Source organism: Zingiber officinale, chromosome 6A, assembly GCF_018446385.1.
Source record: "Zingiber officinale cultivar Zhangliang chromosome 6A, Zo_v1.1, whole genome shotgun sequence".
Classification (NCBI taxonomy): Eukaryota; Viridiplantae; Streptophyta; class Magnoliopsida; order Zingiberales; family Zingiberaceae; genus Zingiber; species Zingiber officinale.
This window is the reverse complement of record NC_055997.1, coordinates 107,078,041-107,098,253: the sequence shown is the minus strand read 5'-3', so window position 1 is coordinate 107,098,253 and position 20,213 is coordinate 107,078,041.

Below are 20,213 nucleotides of genomic sequence, written 5' to 3'. Positions count from 1 at the left end.
TTCTTCACTTTCTCTTGTACTTTCTCATTCCACCACCAAGATTCTTTACTTAGTGGTGCATGTCCCTTTGACTCACCGAGTACACTCTTAGCTACTATTTTCAACTTTAATACCATCTTATCCCATGTTGTATTAGAGTCATCGTATATTTCACCTAATGCTTGTACTTCTACCTTCTCCTTAAATATATTTTGTTTCCCATCCTTTAACTTCCGCCACTTAATTCTAGGAATTGTATATATTTTCTTTCTATTGATACTATGTTTGAGGCGTATATCCAACACTACTACCCTATGTTGGGTAGTTAAACTTTCTCCAGGGATGACTTTGCAATCTTTACAAATCTTTCTATCATTCTTCCTAACCATAAGAAAGTCAATTTGCGATTTATTATTCCCACTTTTGAATGTGACTAAGTGTTCTTCTCTTTTCTTAAAAAAACGTATTAGCTAATATAAGGTCATATGCTATCACAAAATATAATATAGTTTTTTCTTCCTCATTCTTGGTTCCAAACCCATAACTCCCATGTACTCTCTCATATTCCTCATTTTTCACTCCGACATGCCCATTTAGATCACCTCCTATTAAAATCATTTCATTTGGTGAAATATTTTGTAATATTTCATCTAAGTCCTCCTAAAACCTTGATTTGGTAGCTTCATCTAATCCTACTTGTGGTGCATATATGCTAATTATGTTCATAGTTTCTTTCGCCACTATTATCTTAAGAGCTATAATTCTATCCCCTTTTCTAATTACTCCTACAACTCCATCCTTTAACAAACTATCTACAATGATACTCACTCTATTTCTTGTTTTACTCTTTCCAGTGTACCATAACTTAAAACCCGAGTTCTCTATCATGTTTGCCTTCTCGCCTGTCCATTTTGTCTCTTGTACACACAAAATACTAATTTATCTCCTAATCATCATATCTACTACCTCCATTGATTTACCAGTGAGAGTTCCTATATTCTATGTTCCAAATATTAGATTATTAGTTTTCCTATCATATTTGTTCTTATCTAACATATGGTGTGAGAACTTTTGCCTATTTAACACTACACCCAAGTTCTCATGGAGATGTAGCGGTCCTTACTGAGACGTTACAGTCGGACACTGTAACGCGAACTCTTGCATATTTATCACTACACCCGAGTTCTGGAGATGTAGCGGTCCTTACCGAGACGTTACAGTCGGACCCTACAACGCGTTCCTTCCGGAGAACAACCTAGCATTAGCACAATAGTTTAATGGATTTATTCATTAAATATTTCTCATAATTTGACGCTGGCTGACAACCTACCGCAACCCTCCTCCTTTATTCGGGCTTGAGACCGGCCATGACTGGTCATCATGGGCGGAGTTAAACTCTTTTCAATATACTAAATAAATAAATTTAAATTATCAAGCTCAATAACCAATCAAACAATTAAAAGTTTCAAACAATCAAACAAGCTTGAATTGAGAGTTTGATAACATCTAAACGAACTAAGCTCAAGTCAAGCTCAAACCAAGTTCAAGCCAAACTTGAATTGAGAGCTTGATAACATCTAAACGAACCAACCTCAAGCGAACCAAGCTCAAGCCAAGCTTGAATTGAGAGCTTGATAACATCTAAACGAACCAAACTCAAATCAAGATTCAAACAAGCTCAAACTCATAAAAAATAAACTAAGCCAAGCTTGAACACTCATTTCAAAAGCTTGGTTCATTTTAAGTTCGACTCGGCTCGACTTGATTACACTATCAAACAAACTTGAATACCTTAAAATTTGGCTCAGTTCAACTTGTTTACCACCCTATTTGGACGTGTAAGAGCAGAGTTTTTCTCTGTTTAAAAATTTATATATAATTACTCGTAGAATTTAAGAGAAAAATATTTTATTGCATGATTAAGCCGACTAAGGTATGCGTCAGGCTAGATTATATCTTACATTTTTATCTTAAAGTGTTCTTTATTGAGTTCAAATTGAAAAGAAGCCATAATAGATCAAATAAAATTTTGATTTAGTTGGGCTGCTTATCTAATTCTTTGGTTTGGTTTGAGTTGACCAAAGTATAAAAAATTTAGTTGGATTTTGGTTTTATTTTTTAATTAAATACAAATAAATAAAATGTTAAATTTATCTTTGGTTAAACAATTAAAATATGCATTTGTTATTGAGATTTATTATGAATTATAGATGTTAAATACGTGAATGGAGAAGAGGTAGGAGAAGAAAGAAATTTCATTGTGAATGAGATTTTAGTGTCATATTGGGAGTTTCAAGGTTTGTTGGTTGGTTTATATTGATTAATATGTATTGAAAATGTGAATAAATGCATGGAGAGAGACTCTCTCTCACGTATGGGTGCGCAAGGGGTGTAAATCTAGGGCTGAGATTATACTGAACCATGTTGACTCGTGTGCGGGCACGACCTGAGCGCACTGAATGCCAAACCGGTCGGGGTAAAATTCACCCAAGTGGAACAACTAACGTTTTATCACGTAAACCTTTTGCTGCTGTGTAACGGATGCATTGAGTTTGAGATTAATGCAGAATCAAAACGTTCGAGTAATAATGAGTGAAACAGTAGACGTTTCATTGCTCGACTAGTGATAACCATTAATCGACTATTAACGTTATCATTGATCTGAGTTTCTATATAGGGAGACTGCGATCATAGGCAGAGTACACACACGCAAGAAGCAAGCAAAAGCTCCCCGCCTCATTTCCCTCCTTTGTTGTGCTACTCCTCCCTCCTCTGTCGTGCTACTCCTGCTCGGCATAATGCCCGTGATAGCGATCGGGTGTCACTCAGTTCGCCGTGACCACCAGTGCTTGGTGGGGATCACGGTCAAACCGTTATATCCTGGGAAACAGACGACCCGAATAAGCCTCGAAGCACAGCCGGAGGTGGGGGCGAACTTGTTTCAAGGAAACTGCGACTCTCGCAGGCATCGGTCAGCTCGTCCGGTCAGTCTCTCTCCCCGCTCGGCCGATCCACCCTCCGCTTGGTCGATTTGCAAAGTCGACCTGGCCGATCCGCCCTCCGCTTGGTTGACCTGCCCGCTCGGTCGATCCACCCTCCACTTGGTCGATCTGCCCTCTGTGTGGTCAACCTGCCCACTCAGCCGATCCGCCCTCTGCGTGGTCGACCTGCCCGCTCAGCCGATCCACCCTCCGCTTTGTTGATCCGCCCGCTCGACAACACAGATCTACCCTCTGCTTGGCCAACCCGCCCTCTTGGCCGACTCGCCCTCTTGGCTGATCCGCCCACTCGGCAACACAGACTTGTTGTTTGGCCGATCTACCCTTTGCTTGGCTGACCTGCTCTCTCGGTCGATCCGCCCACTCGGCAACACAGACTAGCGGCTCAGTCGATCTTCTTGCTTGACAATTTTTCGGCTCGTATCAGAAACCAACCCCTGCTGGTAGCTTGAGATTATCCGCTTAGGTCATTTCGATTGTAAATTAAATTTAATTTAAAGTAGTTTAAATTCAGTTAATATCCTGTATATATTCGGTAACATATTGTTTGTATCAACAATAGATAACTGAATTTGTCATATTATAGTTTATAAAATAATATTGATTCATAAAACTTTTAATTTAATGATATAAAATTTAAAAATGAGAATGCATAAGGCTCATTCATTATCAGGCGAATCGGAAGTGCAGTGACAGTTTTGAGAGTCGGAAGGCGAATCGGGACAGTAACTTCGCAGTTCTAGATTAATATAATAATTAGTGTTCCTGTACATACGTGTAATATAATACATTGAAATTATATGGACCCTTTATAATAAAATTATATTAATTAAAGTATTTTAATATTAAAATATTAAAGTAAAGTCATTAGGGTAAAATACCGGACTGTTGAAAATCTGAATTATTTGGATTTTTGAAAATCCGAATTGTTTAGATTTTCGAGTGTCAACCTTACGGCTTCCCTATGAAAAAAATTAATTTAATTTAATATTATATTTATCTTAGTAAAAAAACTAAGAAAAATATATTTTTTAATATTATTGGCCTAAAATATTTATAGAAGTTTTTTTATCATAGTATTGTAAATTTTAAGATGTGGGACTAAAGAGAATTATATTTTTTTTATATAAAACAACCAGAGAAAATTAATGATGAAAAAAAATCATAATAATATGCCGCAGCTGAGTCTCGAACTCTATATCACTGATTGTTTCGCTTGTGGAATTACTAATAAAGCTTGGAATTATTTTTAGTGTGAATAGAAAAAAGGATATTAACGTAAATTCATTTTAATCTTCACCAAAGTTAGTTAGTAAAGGATGGAGATTTTTAATAAAATAATAATAATAATAATAATAATAATAAACTTTAGACCAATTTTTTTATAAGGAAAAATGACTTAGTTAATAACAAAATTAAGACATTCTACTCTTGGTAGAGCATCCTTAGCTTTATCTGTTAATACATCCTTGTTTGCTCTTCAATATATATTTTTTTAATCAAAATATTTAATTTTTAAACTGACTAATATTAAAGACGATGGATTTGACTCCATAAAATTTTTTCACTAATTCTAAAAATAAATTTAAAAATATTTATGGAAATCAAAACTAAATTAAAAATACATCAATTTAAATGACTAACATTCTTATCTCCGCTTCTAAAATACAACTAAGATTTAAAATTATTTAGTGTAGGTCTAACCATCTGCCCTTCATCTCTTGATCATGCATGTTGATAAAATGATGAGGTCATGCAAATTGTTAGACAATCTGTCCGATATTTTAAAAAATTAGCCGAATTGAAATTATATAAATCAAATTTAATTTATCTATAGAGATGACTTAAACAGATAATCTTATATTATCAGCGAGTCTGATTTTATCAAACTTTCGATGATCCAAATCACGGAGTCGATATCGTGCGCAGCCGAATCGGGAAAGGAATTCATCGAGGAAGATGTCTAGGCCTACGCTCAATGCAATTTCATTGAAATACATTCGTCCCACCTCTAGCTGTGCTTTGAAGTTCTCTCGGGGCGTCTGTTTCCTAGGATACAATGGCAAAACCATGCACACAACCAAACATTGGATGTTCATGGCAAACTGAGAATGCATCAGAGTACTATCACGAGTAGTTCAACTGAGCGGATGCACGACTGAGAGGAAAGAATCAGAGAATGAAGGCGGAGAATTCTTTTGCTATTCCTCTACTTTTGCTTATTTTCCGCTTATCTCTTCTTTACTCAAGTTCCAGACTCCTTATATAGAAGTTCTCACCTTACCTGCTGATCCGACAGTAAGAATGGGGGACCTCCTTTAGCAGAGTCAATGCCACGTGGAGGTTGAAAGGTAAAAGGGCAACCAGAAGCTTGGCCGAGCGGATAAAGATTGGGGCGACCGGCCGAATGTTCCGAGCGGAAGCAAAGACACCCCGGCGGGAAGTCGGGGTTCCGACGCTCATGTTGAACAGAATTGTATGGCCGAGCGGGTAACTCGCTCGGCCGAAGGCATAAAGTAGCAACACTGCGAACAGTCCACACAGCACACGACCGGGAACAGTCCACACAACATAAGATCGGTCGGACGCGAGGGAACTGCCGACCGGTCGGACGCTCTGCATAGGGCAAAAAGAGAAAGGACAAGGGAACATCTTCTAACAGCAGGTATGTTCGATGAGGAGGTCATACGCAGTATCTTATGGCAGAGGGTTCCCCTGTCCCATCAGAGATGTACTTGGACTGCAGCAGTATGGTGTCAGATAAGCTTTTCTGACAAGCACATACTGAGGTATGGGCTGAGGACACATATTCGCCTCGGTATGTGTGTGTGAGCCCCTTCCCAGCTCTATATAAGGAGCCTCACACTTCGCCTGAGGTACGCATTCTCGGATATTAAGAGTCACTTCTTTGTTGTTCACTTGCCTGACTTGAGCGTCGGAGGGTCGTCGCCGGGAACCCCATCCCGGCCCGACTTCCCTGCAGGTTCGCTGAAGGTCCGTACGACCGGTCGAAGATCTACATTAGCCATTCGGAGAGCGCCACGTGCCCAGCGTCTGTTGATTCAGAGTTCAGACAGGATCAATTTGGCGCCGTCTGTGGGAACGCTCCTGCATCCGATTGGAAGCAATGGATGAAGCTGGACGACTGCACTCGGTGATGCTCTCCACAGAGGAGCTCGACGCTCTAATCGAAACCAGAGCAGCCAAGCTAGTGGAACAACAAAGGCAGAAGTCGCAAGCCGAGCGGATGGAGCAAGCGACGTCCGCATCGGGAGGCTGAGCGGAAGCACCCACGACCACGGTTCCGTTTCCTCGGGCCCTTTTTTGCACGCCTCCTGAAGCCGCAGCAGTTAATCGTGATCGAGGATCTTCATCAGACGAAGTGCCGATACGAGACAGCAGAAAGGGCAAGGCCCCCCGAGCGGACGCCTCCCCCGAACGGATCAATTGTCAATTTTTGGAGGCCATCCTGCGGGACCCTCTGCCAAAGCACTATGTGCCCCCGTCGATCGGTGAGTACAACGGAACCACCGACCCTGATGATCATCTGGGCAAGTTCGACAACACGGCCACCCTTCATCAATACACAGATGGAGTAAAGTGCCGGGTATTCCTTACTACTCTCTCGGGATCGGCGCAACGGTGGTTTCGAAGGCTGCCGGACGGATCCATCACAAGTTTCAAGGACTTCCGCATGGCCTTCCTCCACCATTTTGCAAGCAGTCGGCGTTATCAGAAAACTAGCGTTCGCCTATTTGCCATCAAGCAAGAGCCCAGGGAGCCGCTCAGAGCTTATATCCAACGATTCAACCGAGTGTCCATGGATATTCCAACGGCCACCTCAGAAATGATGATGAATGCGTTTACACAGGGCCTCGTGGACGGGGACTTCTTCCGCTCACTCATTCGGAAGCCGCCCCGAGACTACGATCATATGCTACACCGGGCTAATGAATATATCAACGTGGAGGAAGCCCAGGCGGCCCGGAGGAAGGAAGCTCCAACCGAGCGTCCACCACCTGCCGAGCGGAAGTCGCACATTGCTCATCAGCGGCCCAGAGGACCGCGAGCTGAAGCAGCCCGCCCCTAGCAACATGCAAGATCCCACGCTATTCAAGAAGTATCTGCCGAGCGGCCCAAACCTAAAAAGAAGATATGGACCCCAATGTTTTGCTCATTTCACCGGACGGACACGCATAATACAAGAGATTGCCGAAGCCTTCCCTTGATCGCCCACCCCGTGCCCCGGGGTGGCCGCCGTCGATCGCCATCGTCTGACAGGCGACAGTGCCCTCGTGAAGTCGATCAGATGATATCCGACAGGCGGCAAAGACAGACTCCTGAGCGGCATCATACCCCGAGGCGTGAGGACAATCCCCGAAGGTCTAGGGAGCAGCCTAGGTCGTCCGCTCGGGAAGAAGAAAATAGAAGCAACACTTCCCGAGGCGAAATCAACATCATTGCTGGGGGGCCGACTGGAGGCAACTCTAACAGAGCAAGGAAGGTGAGCGTCAGACAGCTTCAGATCCATGTGGTCGGCTGCAGCCAAGAACGGGCGAGCGGCCCCGAAATCAGTTTCGGGCCCAGGGACTTGGAGGTAGTCGAAGTGTCACATGACGACGCTCTCCTCATCAAACGGTAATAGCCAACTACACTATTCACCGCATTTTCATTGATACAGGAAGCTCGGTCAATATTATATTCAAAAAGGCCTTCAACCAACTACAAATTGATCGAGCCGAGCTGCTGCCCATGACAACCCCCCTCTATGGGTTTACGGGCAATGAAGTTCTGCCGGTCGGACAGGTCCGACTGGCTATCTCGCTGGGAGAGGAGTCGCTCAGAAGGATGCGTACTGCAAACTTCATCGTGGTCGACTCTCCCTCAGCATACAACGTTATCTTGGGGGCGACCAGCGCTCAGCGAGTTCCGAGCAGCCGTCTCCACCTTCCACCAGAAAATCAAGTTCTCGGTGGAAGATAAAGTGGGAGAAGTACGAGGAGACCAGCTGGCGGCTCGGCGATGCTACATCGAGATGGTCCGAGCTGAAGCTAATGCCGCCCGGAAGACGCCACAGATCGAGGTGAACGCTATAACCGAAAAACCTCCCTCTTTGGTTTATGAAGAAAAAGAGGAAGTGCAGATTCACCCGACCCGATCGGAGGCCACCACATTCATTGCTACCGATCTGGAGGTGAGCCAGAAAGAGGAAGTGATCAAATGCCTCCGGAGAAACTGGGATGTCTTCGTTTGGTCGACGCACGAGCTGCCCGGAATTTCACCAAGTATAGCGCAGCACGAGCTCCACGTCCGATCGGACGCTCGGCCGGTGAAGCAAAGTAAGAGGGACTTCAGCGTTGAACAAAATGCCATCATCCAAGCGGAGGTTGAGAAGCTCCTGGAGGCCGGCCATATACGCGAGGTCCAGTTCCCGAGCTGACTGGCGAACGTGGTGCTAGTCTCCAAGCCGGGCAACAAGTGGAGGGTTTGCATCGATTTTCGGGATCTCAATAAAGCATGCCCGAATTATTTTTATCCTCTACCCCGGATCGATCAACTGGTGGACTCCACAGCCGGCTGCGAGTTGATATGCATGCTCGACGCCTATCAGGGATACCATCAAATGCCGCTCGCCTGAGAAGATCAAGAGAAAGTTAGCTTCGTTACAGCCGACGACACGTACTGCTACAATGTGATGCCGTTCGGACTGAAGAACACGGGAGCAACTTACCAACGCTTGATGAACAAAGTGTTCAAGGAGCAGATCGGACGCAATCTGGAAGTATACGTGGACGATATCCTCATCAAGTCCGTCCGATCGGCCGATCTCTTTAAAGATATGGAGGAGACTTTTCGAACGCTGAGGAAGTATGGCGTTAAGCTAAACCCTCAAAAGTGTATGTTCGGAGCAAAAAGCGGGCGTTTCTTGGGTTACATAGTGACCGAGCGGGGCATCGAGGCAAATCCCAGCAAGGTGAAAGCATTACAAGACATGCCACCCCCAAGAAATTTAAGGGAAGTACAGCGTTTGACCGGCCGGATAACAGCATTATTTAGATTCTTCTCGAAGACCACCGACCGGAGTCTCCCGTTTTTCAAAATCTTGCGCAAGGCTACCAAGTTTCATTGGGATGAAGAGTGCGATAGGGCATTTGAAGAACTGAAGGCATATCTGAACTCTCTGCCTGTACTAGCCAAGCCAGTTGTGGGGGAGCCGCTCTGTATTTACTTATCTTCAACTGAGCAAGCAGTAGGCTCGGCATTAGTGAGGGCGAGCGGAGAAGAACCCGTGTATTTCTTAAGTCATATTTTAAAGGACGCAGAATCTCGCTACACCGGGCTCGAGAAGCTGGCTTTTGCTTTGGTCCTCGCCGCTCGGCGCCTCCGTCCCTATTTCTTGGCCCATACTATCATCGTCCGGACAAATAGCCCATTGGGAAGAGTGCTGTTGAATCCAGAAACGTCCGGACGACTCATTAAATGGACCACGGAGTTAAGCGAATTTGACATTCAGTATCAACCCCGCTCGGCGATAAAGGCGCAGTCCTTGGCAGATTTTATCACCGAAGTACAAGGGCCAGAGCCCGAAGTTATGTAGAAAATATTTGTGGACGGATCGTCCACTCGGCTCGGGAGCGGGATTGGCGTGCTCTTACTCTCTCCCCAAGAAGAAAGGATGCACTTATCCGTCCGGCTGGATTATAGAGCCATGAATAATGAAGCGGAGTATGAGGCCCTTATAGCTGGTTTACAGGCTGCCTGGCATATGGGGGCCGGTCGGGTGACGCTTCATTCAGATTCTCAGTTGGCCGCTCAGCAGCTCTCTGGAACTTTCGAGATTAACAACGCTCGGCTCAAACTCTACGCTGAAGCCTTCGAAAAGCTCAAGGCCAATTTCAGAAAAGTCGTTATCCAGAAGATACCCCGAGCGGAAAACCAGACGACAGATGAGTTAGCCAAACTCGCAAGTTCAATAACGTCGGTCGTCATCCAACAGCCAATTGAACAAGTATCTTTGGTGGCACACGTCGACCGGATGGAGGGCCTCGAGTTTCCGAGCGATTGGAGGACAGCCATCATAGAATTTCTTCGGTCGGGGGCAACACCATCCGATCGGGAAGCAACCCAGCAGTTAAGGAGGAGAGCCGTGTTAGAGTGTATACTAAAAGCCTAGCTTTTGGTATAAACATTTATCTAGAAATAAGAATCACATTGGTCAAATGTCTACATTTGTGATAAATGTAGTTGTTCAATTAATTTATATTGTAGATAACATGGTGTGTGGTGTCACACACAGAGGATCATGTTATCAGTACCTTATAAATTATAAACAGTAGCTCACGACCAAAATGGAAAGGAACAAACCATTAGAAGGTCGTAGTGTAATTAGGTATCAGTTTATCTTGACTGTATAATTACACTAGTACACTTAGAGTGTATTGAGTAGGACCATTTGAGGTCGTTTCTTTTATACTGATTTTATAAAGAAATAAAGACCTCGGTTATTATGGAAGTGTGTGCTCTTAATCCTAATATAATAACAAGCACATATATTTGATATTTATTTCTTTAATTTATCAATGGGTGAGATTTAGTTCGATGAATCAATAAGCCAGATAAGTTGGGAAATGGTATCACTTATAGTGTGTGTTGTTGATTATAGAAGGAAACTGTGTCCTAGAGATACTAGGTTGATAATGTCCTCAAGAGGAGCTCATAAGGATTGTCATGTTAAACCCTGCAGGTGGACCTAGCCCGATATGATGATAAGGTTGAGTGGTACTACTCTTGGACTAAGATATTAATTAAGTGAGTTGTCAGTAACTTACTTAATTAGTGGACATTTGTTTCTTAAACACAGGGAGACTAACACACTCATAATAAGAAGGAGCCCAAAATGTAATTTGGGATTGGTGCGGTAGTTCAATAATAGTTCTCTAGTGGAATGAATTATTATTGATAAAATTAAGTTGTGTGTTCGGGGCGAACACGGGATGCTTAATTTTATCGGGAGACCAAAACCAATTCCTCCTCTCGGTCCCTATCGTAGCCTCTAGTATATAGAGATTTATACCCACCGCATACCCACCTTCTTACCCATCCAATGGGGCCGGCCAAGCTAGCTTGGAACCCAAGCTAGGGCCGCCAAGACCAAGTGGATGAGCCATGAAGGTGGTCGGCTTGGGTCCCAAGCTTAGGTGGCCGCCACTAGAATATTAAAAAGGATTTTTATTAAAATTATTTCTTATGTGGATATCATGTTTTTAAAGAGAGTTAAAAATTAAAATTTCCTTTTATAACTTTCTACAAAAGATTAAGAGAAGAGATTAATCTCTTTCCTTATTTGTAGTTTAAAAGGATGGTTTTAATTTTGGTAAAACTTTCCTTATTTATAAATCATCTACATGATTAAAAGAGAGTTTAAAATTTGAAATCTTTCCTTATTTGTTGATTAAAGGAGGATTTTAAATTTTAAGAAAACTTTCCTTTTTAAACATGTTCATGATTTAAAAGAGAGTTTAAAAATTAAATATTCTCTTTTATAAGTTTCTACAAAAGATTAAGAAAAGATTTGATATCTTTCCTTATTTGTAGATTGAAAGAGATTTTAATTTTTAAAGATAACTTTCTTTTTATCCACATGTTTAAAAGAAAGATTTTAATTTATTAAATTTCCTTTTTATAAATCAATCATGAAGGGATAAAATTATTGGAGAAATTTTTATAAATTTCCGGAAACAAATTAGGAAGTTTTAATTCTTGTTTAATTAAAACTCTCCTTGATTTGAGGAAATAAGTGGCCGGCCATGTTTTAGTGAGAAGAAAAATTATTTTAATTAAAATAAAATTTTCCTTTTCATGGCAAAAGAATTAAGGAAGTTTTTAAAATTTCCTTATTTGCCAAGACCAAGGATTATAAAAGAGGAGGTAGAGGAGCCTTCAAGGGTGAACAACCTCTATTATTTTCTCCCTCTTTTCTTCCTTGGTGTGGCCGGCCTCCTTCCTTTCTCTTCTCTCCATCTTGTGGCCGGACCTCTCTTCCTCCTTGAAGATCAAGTGGTGGCCGGATTTTAGCTTGGAGAAGAAGGAGAGAAAGCTTACATCCCTTGGAGCTTGATTGATGGAAAAAGATCTTCATTTCTTGGAAGCATAGTGCTTGGCCGAAACTTGAAGAAAGGAGAAGAAGGTGCTTTGGTGGTTTCTCATCTCGGAAGATCGTTGCCCACACAACGTCCGAGGTTAGAAGAGGAATACGGTAGAAGATCAAGAGGTTTTTCTATAAGGTATAACTAGTAATTTTTCTTTCCGCATCATACTAGTTATTTATGGAAATAATACCAAATACAAGAGGCTTACGATTCTAGTATTTCGAATATGTTTTTCGAAGTTGTGTTCTTTTATTTTTCTTTTCCTTGTGATTTGATTGTTCCTTTTGGTTGACCTAAAGTTATTTTAGGAAATTAAATATTAGCTTTCCATAAAAGGTTTTGTCTAGTCGGTGGTGGTTGTTCTCATATCCAAGAAGGCCATGTGCCTCACCACGTCAGTACTGGGAACCAATTATGGAAATTAATATTTAATGGAATTAATAACTTAGGTGATTTGGATCAAACGTGTTAAGTTCCGCAAGAGATCCAAGTCTAAACCTTAAAGAACAAATAGATTAAGTTTTGGATCAAACGTGTTAAGTTCCGCAGGCGATCCAAAATTTAATTTAAAAGAACACATGGTAGCTAGGAAAAGGTTCAGACCTTTGTACAAAATTTTTGTACAGTGGAACCTCTAGGTTTTCCGAGTAGCAACCAACAAGCCGGTCGGTTTACACTCATTGGAGACCAACTCTACAAGAAGGCTTTCTCCCGTCCGCTGTTGAAATATGTGAGCTCGGAAGACGCGGCATACATCCTCCAAGAAGTGCATCAAGGATCGTGCGGAGGGCATCCGGGCGGACGATCGTTGGCTAAGAAGATCCTGTTGGCCGGATACTTCTGGCCAACCTTGCAAGCAGACGCCGCTCGGACCTTCGCAACATGCCTTTCCTGCCAGAAATATCACAACTTCTCCCACCGATCGGCGGAGGAAATGAAAACAGCTACCGTATCCTGTCCGTTCGACCAGTGGAGAATGGATATTGTGGGTCCATTTCCTATGGCGACCAGTCAGCGGAAGTTTCTACTGGTGGCTGTCGACTATTTTTCCAAATGGGTGGAGGCCGAGCCACTAGCCAAGATCACCGAGCAGATGGTCAAGAAGTTTATCTGGCAGCATATAATTTGTCGTTTCGGCATTTCTCGTCGACTTGTATATGATAATGGACGACAGTTCACCGGGAAGCTGCTAGAAGATTGGTGCAAAAGTTATGGTATTGAACAACACTTCACTTCCGTGGCGTATCCACAAAGCAACGACCAAGCGGAAGTAACCAACAGAGAAATCCTTAGAATTCTTCGAGCCCGACTGGACCATATGGGAGGAAGCTGGGTGGACGAGCTGCCAGGCGTCTTATGGGCCATCCGCACGACCCCAAAGGAAGGAACGGGTGTCACGCCTTTCCATTTGGTGTATGGCGGCGAAGTGGTTATTCCGATCGAAGTCGGCGTCGAGTCCGTCCGGATCCAAAATTATGATGATGATAACGCCGAGCGGAGGAACATGGAGCTGGATTTGGTCGAGGAAGAGCGAGCCAAGGCGTCCGTCCAGCTGATGGCGTACCGACAACAGATGAAGCAAAACTACAACCGGCGCGTAATCCCTAGAGCATTCCAGGTTGGTGACCTCGTCTGGAAGAAAGTAAAACCAGTCGGAGACGTTGGCAAGCTGGAGGCTCCCTGGGTGGGCCCCTTCAAAGTCATCGAGAAGCTTCGCTCGGGCGCCTATTATCTGGAAGATGAAGACGGACGGCAGCTAGATCGACCGTGGAGCGCTATCCACCTCCAGCCTTACCGGGCGGGGTGAGAGGTGCGCCAATGTAATATGCTTTGTACACTTGCTATTCGGTTATATCCTCTGTATGCAGGAACGAAGTGAAAACTCGAATAACATTGTTCGCCGAACGACTTATTGATCGAAGGCCCCGGACCGTTCGGCCGGAGGTATATTACCCAGAAGACCGTCGAGCTCCGACGTTAAAAATCGAGAGTCGAGCCGGCGACTATAAACCCTCCGAGTGGAAGACCATCGAGCTCCGACGTTAAAAATTGAGTCGAGCCGGCGACTATAAACCCTCCGAGTGGAAGATTGTCAAGCTCCGACGTTAAAAATCGAGAGTCGAGCCGGCGACTATAAACCCTCCGAGCGGAAGACCGTCGAGCTCCGACGTTAAAAATCGAGAGTCACGCCGGCGACTATAAACCCTCCGGCCGGAAGACCGTCGAGCTCCGACATTAAAAATCGAGAGTCGAGCCGGCGACTATAAACCCTCCGAGCGGAAGACCGTCGAGCTCTGACGTTAAAAATCGAGAGTCAAGCTGGCGACTATAAACCCTCCGAGCGGAAGACCGTCGAGCTCCGACGTTAAAAATCGATAGTCGAGCCAGCAACTATAAACCCTCCGAGCGGAAGACCGTCGAGCTCCGACATTAAAAATCGAGAGACGAACCGGCGTTTATAAACCCTCCGGCCGGAAGACCGTCGAGCTCCGACGTTAAAAATCGAGAGTCATGCCGGCGACTATAAACCCTCCGAGCGGAAGACCGTCGAGCTCCGACGTTAAAAATCGAGAGTCGAGCCAGCGACTATAAACCCTCCGAGCGGAAGACCGTCGAGCTCCGACGTTATAAATCGAGAGTCGAGCTGGCGATTATAAACCCTCCGAGCGGAATACCGTCGAGCTCCGACGTTAAAAATCGAGAGTCGAGCCGGCGACTATAAACCCTCCGAGCGGAAGACCGTCGAGCTCTGACGTTACAAATCGAGAGTCACGCCGGTGACTATAAACCCTCCGGCCGGAAGACCGTCGAGCTCCGATGTTAAAAATCGAGAGTTGAGCCGGCGACTATAAACCCTCCGAGCGGAAGACCGTCGAGCGCCGACGTTAAAAATCGAGAGACGAATCGACGTCTATAAACCCTCTGGTCGGAAGACCGTCGAGCACCGACGTTAAAAATCGAGAGACGAACCGGCGTCTATAAACCCTCCGGCTGGAAGACCGTCGAGCGCCGACGTTAAAAATCGAGAGTTGAGCCGGCGACTATAAACCCTCCGGCTGGACGAAGGCAATAAAGAGGACTTGTGAACAAGTACCCAAAGGTACTCGCCGTCAATATCGTCCGACCGCCTGTACGTTCCGCTCGGCCTAGTACCCAAAGGTACTTCATCAACATCCAGCGAACAACCTCTTCTGTCGAAGCTGGTTGTTGGTGCAGCGGAGGCTGGCAAGAGGGGGGTGAATTGCTGAAAACAAAAAGTAACTATACCCTCCTCGTACTTTCAACTCAGTTAGTGCAATAGTTAACAAAATAATAAAACAGTAAAAGAAAGACACAGAAGAATTAACCTGGTTACAACCAAGGAGGTTGTTAATCCAGGGCAGTAGAAGCGCACTAAAAGAAACTCTCCTTTGCTGAAGGAGGAGAAGCCTTTTACACTTTCAAAAGCTCAGAACTATTGCTAGGAAACACTACAGATTGAATGCTTGAGTTGTTGTTGAATTCCTAGCTCCATGGGCCTTTATATAGGCCCTGGAAATCTTATCCCGAGAGTCCAAGGCGCCTTCAACAGGGTTCAAGGCGCCTCCAACTCGATCTGCGGATAAAACTTCATCCGCAGCGCAAACGGTCAAACTGGCCTGCTCAAGGCGCCTTGAACAGGCTTGAAGGCGCCTTCAAGGGCGCCTTCAAGCTTGTTTAAGGCGCCTTCAAGCTATAGTAACTTCTGCTACAGTAACTTTCTGATACAGTAATTTTCAGCTTCTTTTGACTCATTTTCTTCTTCGCTTTGGCTTCCGAAGCTCCGTTCTTTTGGGTGATTGCGGCCAACCGGAATAGGGCTCACCCGAACCCAATTCTCGGCCTTCTCCTCGAGCAGCCTTCCATCTCGGCTTAACGTCCCTCGAACGCCGCGTACGCTCTTCACGCCCACCGGAGTACTCTTCCGCAGCTCTCTCATCCTTCGGACGCACCAAGCCCATCGGCTCCCTTCCCGTGCCGTCCTTCTCGCTAGCTGCGTCTTCCGCTCGACTTCCTGTGCTCCAAAGCTCCTGCACACTCAGACACAGGGATCAAATACAGCAGGACCTAACCAACTTGGTTGATCACATCAAAACTACCACGGGGTCCAACAATCTCCCCCTTTTTGATGTGCATCAACCCAAGTTCAAGTTAGGGTTAAAAATAGACATAAACAGTAATTTTAAAGAAAAAATTACTAAACTAACAAGTTAAGTATAATTTTTGCAATTAGTAAAATTGCAAGAAAAAGAATTTTAAAAAATAAAAAAAAAAATTTAGCTTCCCCTAAACTTGTACTTTTCTCTCCCCCTTTGATCACAGCAAAAATGGGGTTAAGAAAATATGAAAAGAAAAAAATAACTTAAGTTAAGTGAAATGTATAGAAAAAAAAATTCTAAGTTAAAAATGAAAAAAAATTTTAAGTAAAATTTTGAATTTTCAGAAAAAAATTTCTACGTCAATATGTATTTAAAAAATTCATTTTCAGAAAAAATTTTCTACGACAATATGAATTTTTCAAAAAATTTCTAAGTCAAAATGAATTTTTCCCAAAAAGAATTTCTAAGTCAAATTTTTGAATTTTCAGAAAGAATTTTCTAAGTAAATAAAAAAAAATTTCTAAGTCAAATTTAATTTTTGATAGATTAATTAAGTACATATTTTGGAACCCAATAGAGGTTCCTTCCTATAGGATTATTCAAAAATCTAGGGGGTACATAGTTTCTTGGTATTTTCCTAAGTTGTCCTTGATGCTTCCTTATATACCAATTTAATTTACCATAAATTCTAATTTTTGACTTTGGAAATCTTTTTAAACATGTATTATTTATCAAATTTTCAATTTCTAATTTTAGATTTTTATTTTCAGATTTTAAATTTTCATTTTCTTTTTCTAAGTGATCTAATTCTTTAGACAAAGCTTTAATAAACTCAAAAGACTGTTTAGAGTTTAGGGCACGTACCTTACTTACCTCATCTTGCGATGCTCCCCCTTCATCATTGCTTTCTCCTTCTGATGTTCCTCTCCCTTCATCTATGCTCATTTCTGAGCTAGACGTTTCTTCTAGCTGATGGTTGACCATCAGTGCTAGTCCCGAGAATTCTTCGACTTCAGAGTCGGAGGACGACGAATCATCCCACGTGGCCTTTAGATTGTGTTTGGGTCGAGTGGGCTTTTTGCTCCTTTCCTTACTTTTGCTCTTCAGTTTTGGACAGTCATCTTTGATATGTCCTTCTTCGTTGCAATTGTAGCAACGAACCACCCTTTTCTTTCGTTGGAGCTTTTTCGACTGCAATCTAAATTTGTTAGAATTTACAAATTTATTAAACCGTCTTACCAGTAGTGGCGCTTCGGATTCGTCGATCGAAGCTTCGGAATCGGGATCGTCTCTCCTTGCTTGTAGGGCGACGTCGAGGTTTGACTTCACTGCTTCTTTAGGCTCTGCAATCCGAGACTCGTGAAGTTCAAAGGTAGAAAACAAACTTTCTAAGGTACTTACCTCAAGGTCCTTAGAGATGTAGTAAGCATCTACTAAGGACGCCAATTCCGGAGTCCTCGGGAAGGCGTTGAGTTCGTATCGGATGGAGTCTCGGTTCGTTATCGTTTCGCCGAGATTCGTTAGTTGCGTTATCAGCTCCTTGATCCGTGCTTGGATTTGCGCTACCTTCTCGCCGGTGTTCATTCGGAGATTCGTTAGTTGTGTTCGAAGAATGTCGCGCCTCGCTAGCTTTGCTTCCGAGGTGCCTTCGTGGAGCTCTAGGAATTTCTCCCAGAGGTCTTTTGCGGAGTCATAGCTTCCGATCCGACTTACCTCTTGGGGCGGAAGAACGCTAAGCAAGTGAAACTCAGCTTTTCCGTTTGCCACGAAATCCGCCTGCTCCTTCTTCGTCCATTGGAACTCTTCTTTGTCTTTAGGAGCTGCAAAACCGTATTTCATTGTTAGTAAGATATCGAACTCGGTTTTGAAGAATACCTCCATTTTTCGCTTCCAAGTGGCGAAGTCTCCGTCGAACTTCGGGGGATGGATGTTCGCTCCGGCCATCGTCTTGATTGTAGTGCTTCAGTTGGCGGTTAGTCCTTCTGAGGCGATCAGGCTCTGATACCAGTTGTTGGTGCAGCGGAGGTCGGCAAGAGGGGGGTGAATTGCTGAAAACAAAAAGTGACTATACCCTCCTCGTACTTTCAACTCAGTTAGTGCAATAGTTAACAAAATAATAAAACAGTAAAAGAAAGACACAGAAGAATTAACCTGGTTACAACCAAGGAGGTTGTTAATCCAGGGCAGTAGAAGCGCACTAAAAGAAACTCTCCTTTGCTGAAGGCGGAGAAGCCTTTTACACTTTCAAAAGCTCAGAACTATTGCTAGGAAACACTACAGATTGAATGCCTGAGTTGTTGTTGAATTCCTAGCTCCATGGGCCTTTATATAGGCCCTGGAAATCTTATCCCGAGAGTCCAAGGTGCCTCCAATAGGGTTCAAGGCGCCTCCAACTCGATCTGCGGATAAAACTTCATCCGCAGCGTAAACGGTCAAACTGGCCTGCTCAAGGCGCCTTGAACAGGCTTGAAGGCGCCTTCAAGCTTGTTTAAGGCGCCTTCAAGCTATAGTAACTTCTGCTACAGTAATTTCCAGCTTCTTTTGACTCCTTTTCTTCTTCGCTTTGGCTTCCGAAGCTCCGTTCTTTTGGGTGATTGCGGCCAACCGGAATAGGGCTCACCCGAACCCAATTCTCGGCCTTCTCCTCGAGCAGCCTTCCATCCCGGCTTAACGTCCCTCGAACGCCGCGTACGCTCTTCACGCCCACCGGAGTACTCTTCCGCAGCTCTCTCGTCCTTCGGACGCACCAAGCCCGTCGGCTCCCTTCCCTTGTCGTCCTTCACGCTAGCTGCGTCTTCCGCTCGACTTCCTGTGCTCCTAAGCTCCTGCACACTCAGAAACAAGGATCAAACACAGCAGGACCTAACCAACTTGGTTGATCACATCAAAACTACCACGGGGTCCAACAAGCAGGACATATTCAGCCGAGCGGAAAAGTTACGCAAAATACTTCGTAAAAAGCCCTTTCGAACACAAGAAAGGTGTGATAAGAGGCGAGCGGACAGCACACATATTGACTAGCCAAAGGACAAAGCAAGCAAAAGGATATTATATTGAAGAAACTAAAGCCGAGCGGCCAAATTACAAAAAAAGGATAGTCTTGGCCAAGCGGCCGAATTACATGTAAAACTTCTATTCTAGGTAATCGTAAAGATCCTTCGGGATGTTGTCGAGGAGCGCCACTTGATCTGCGGCCGGGATGAGAGCAGAGTCGGGAAGAAGACCCTTGGACTTCAAATATGTTGTGGTGGCGGTCATAGCAAGGTCAAAGGCAGTGTACATCCGCTTGCAAACTTTCTCCAAAAATTCGGGCGAGCGGATGTAATTCTGTCTCAGGGCGGCGACCCGGCTTGGCTCGGCCTCTTGATATTCTTTAAAGGCCGCTTGGGAGGCAGCGAGGGACTCCTGCAAAGTTTTAAGCTCGTCCTTGTGCTTATTCGCCTCTGCCGAGAGGGCCACCTTCTCGTCGGCTAGTTGGTCCGTCAGCTCTTTAACTTTCTGCTCCAGGCCCCGAGCCTCGACATTCTTTTTCTCCAGATCGGAGATAGCCGTGTTCTTCCGAGTGGTGGTTAGGCTTATCTTTTGGTCGAGCGTCTTGGCTTGCCGCTCGAGCTCGGCCAAGGTATAAGCCTGATCGGCCGTTTTCTTCTGCTCGGCCGCCAACAAGTCTTGGGCCTTCTTCAGCTCCTTCTGCAGATCAGTGTACGAAGGGCCTTGGGAGCCGGACGGACCGCCCGTAGCCTTCAGCCTCTTGAGCTCTTCATCCACCATCGCCAGGCGGTCGGAGATAGCTATCTCTTCTACCCATCTCTGCAATTGACGAAATCATTAATAAGCCGATCGGAAATATCGCATAAAAGATCTAAAAGAAAGTACACTTACCCCGGTGGCCTCTTGCATATGGCTGTTGGCTAGGTTACCGAGAGGGATCATCGTGACGCGCGCTCGAGCGTCGGCCCACATCTCGG